The following is a 2,837-nucleotide window of genomic DNA, read 5'->3' on the forward strand; positions in this document are numbered from 1 at the left end:
TTTTTTTTTTTTTACCAGGGTACAGGGTATCATGTAACCTGAAACATCACACTGCATCCCTTGCATTTCTGTGACCTTGCCCCCTTGCAGCTATCTAAGGCCTTTGCTAAGACAGGAATAGCCATCTCTTGGCTCCATTGCCATATGCCCTACCACTTTGCCACCTGTATCTCTGCCCTGAGCTCCGATTGGATTCCCAAAGGCAGCTCCATCAGTATTCTCAACATGACACCCTCCAGTAACCAGTGAAAGAAAGATTCCAACAGCAAAGGACAGAATAAGAGCGATCTGCACAAACCTCCAGTGATAGCCATTACAGTGAAGACTCCAGGTGGGCTAAAGAATAAATGGAAAACACAGATGCTGCTGATTCCAGGTCAGACAGGCTGGGGCAGCACAAAGACCCTGGTAAGTATAAGTCTGCACCTAGGTGGTTCCTACCTATGAGAAAAGCAGTTTGACATAAGGAGATGCCTAAGCATAGGGCTGGTTTGAATATGCGTGTTTCCCAACAGAGTGTATTCTCTTCCTCTGAACTGGGTCCACATTTGCAGGGAAAGATAAAGGCAGGCCCATCCCATGCATGAAGCTGAAAACAGAGTGTTTCAACCTTTCCTGGTCCTCTTTTGGGGACTTCATGTCAGGCCGTGGCAAATCCATTGTTATGAATTCTTCCTGGGTTCCTTTACCCCTCAAGCCCTTCCCCTAGCTGTGGTTCTCATCACTGGGCTGGCACACCATCTGTTGAAAGCAATCATAACACACATTCTATTAAGCTCTCAGTGCCGAGTGAAGGGGGCGGGTGTGCTCCTCAGGCTCATGAAATTTACAAGTCAAATTAGAAAAACGGATTATCAATAATAACACAACTGATAAATAATCTCGAGGGAACTGCTATGGAAAAGAAACGCCAGCCCATCTGGAGTGATCACCATGGAGACCAGGGGTTCCAGAAGGGCGGTTGTGAGGAAATGACCCCGAAGCAGAAAGCTATAGATGAGGAGTTAAGCAGATCAAATGAGGTGGGGAAAGAGGTAGCAAAGGGTGGCACAGAGAACTGAGAGAAATCCTGAGGACCCTATTAGTGCAGAGACTATTTGGCGCGAGCGTGTGCGTGTGTGCGTGCGCGTGTGTGCGTGCGTGCGTGCGTGCGTGCGTGTGTGTGTGTGTGTGTGAAGATTTGGGCTACGGGGTAGTGGAATGAGAAATCACTGAAGGGTCGTAGATAACAAAAGTGGGCTTGCACTTAAACACACCCACACCACTACTCCCTCTCCAGGTGCCACGCGTTGGTGAAGGAGTAGAAATGGGGGGAAAAGGCAGGAAGCTGCTGCCTGTGGTCCAGGTAAAGGGCCCAGGGGACTGGGCACACGGCATGAGCAGTGTGCTCAACAGTGCCAAGCTGAGTGCCGCAGCGACAAGCTTAGCAAGATGGACTCAGTCTCCACCTCAGTGTAGCTTGTGAGGACGGACAGTGAAACAGCGTTCCTGACAGGGACACATGCGATGGAACTACAGTTCTCTGAGCAGACGAGCAGAAGTCTAAAATACCTACGGGTACTCTGTAGTCTTCTGGGCCTTTTCAGATAAGCCCTGCCCCTTGAATCCCAGGTTAGAGGCTTAGGGATCGTACCACAGTGCTAACTAGGCCCTTGCCTAGATTTCAGAGTATATCTGTGGGGACTTCTTTGATGAAAGAAATGGACACCCATTTATGTAGGACTCAGCCAGCCACGATAAGCTTAATAGAAACAGACCATCCAAAGGAAGTTTTAACTTTCAACCATTATCACCTCCAATGTAGGACTCAGCCATCAATAAGTTTAATGGAGGCCTAAGTCCATTAGTAGTTTACCCTGAAGCAACACTTGGTTGCAGAAAGGACCATAAACTGAAAGCACCACCCAAGAACAGACCATCCGAAGGAAATTCCTCACATCCCAACCATTGTAGATAGGACCACCTGCCAGAACACACTCACCAGGACACCCTTATACAAATGTCAGCCAATCAGGGGTTCTGAACCTTAGAAATCCTTAGGAAAGCCCGTGATATCTAGAGATCCAACCAGACAAGCCCCCAGCAAATCACCCGACCAGTGGGGACTCCCAGCATCCTCAGCACCAGATCAACGGGGGTGGGAGGAGGTTGTCCCCAGCATCCCAGCACACATTACAACCACAGGGTCAGGGGCTCCTCGCCAAGCACTCCTATCCTCTCTTCATGAGACTTAACCTCCTTACCTTCCCCTCATGAGACTCTGCTGAGTCCTGCTGGCTCCAATACAAAAACAGTTATGATGGGAGAGACACTTTCACTAAAAGCCTTTCATTTCCAGCTTCTGGGAAACAGAGAATTATATGTCTGGTCTGCTAAAGGATTTCCCCCCTGGTGAAACTATTTTAATACTTTTGTTAAGTAGAGGCCCTCTCTCTCTCCATGTTTTGTTGTTCTTTGTGTGTATGGGTATATTGCTTGTGTGTGTTTCGTGCTTGAGGAGGCCAGAAGAGCACAATGGATCCCCTGGAATTATACTAACAGTTGCCAGCTGCCATGTGGGTGCTAGGAAGCAAACCTGGATCCTTGAAGAGCAGCAAGTCCTCCTCCTCCTCTTCTTCTTCCTCTTCTTTCTTTCTTTCTTTCTTTCTTTCTTTCTTTCTTTCTTTCTTTCTTCTTCCTCTTCCTCTTGCTCCTCCTCTTATTTTTTAATTTTTTAGATGTATTTCTTTTATTTTATGTGTATGAGCATTTTACTGTGAATCATGTGTGTCCTGGAAGGCAGCAGATCTCACTATAGATGGCTGTAAGCCACCATGTGGTTGCTGGAACCTCTGGAA

The sequence above is a fragment of the Microtus ochrogaster genome, unplaced genomic scaffold, assembly GCF_000317375.1.
Source record: "Microtus ochrogaster isolate Prairie Vole_2 unplaced genomic scaffold, MicOch1.0 UNK186, whole genome shotgun sequence".
Lineage (NCBI taxonomy): Eukaryota > Metazoa > Chordata > Mammalia > Rodentia > Cricetidae > Microtus > Microtus ochrogaster.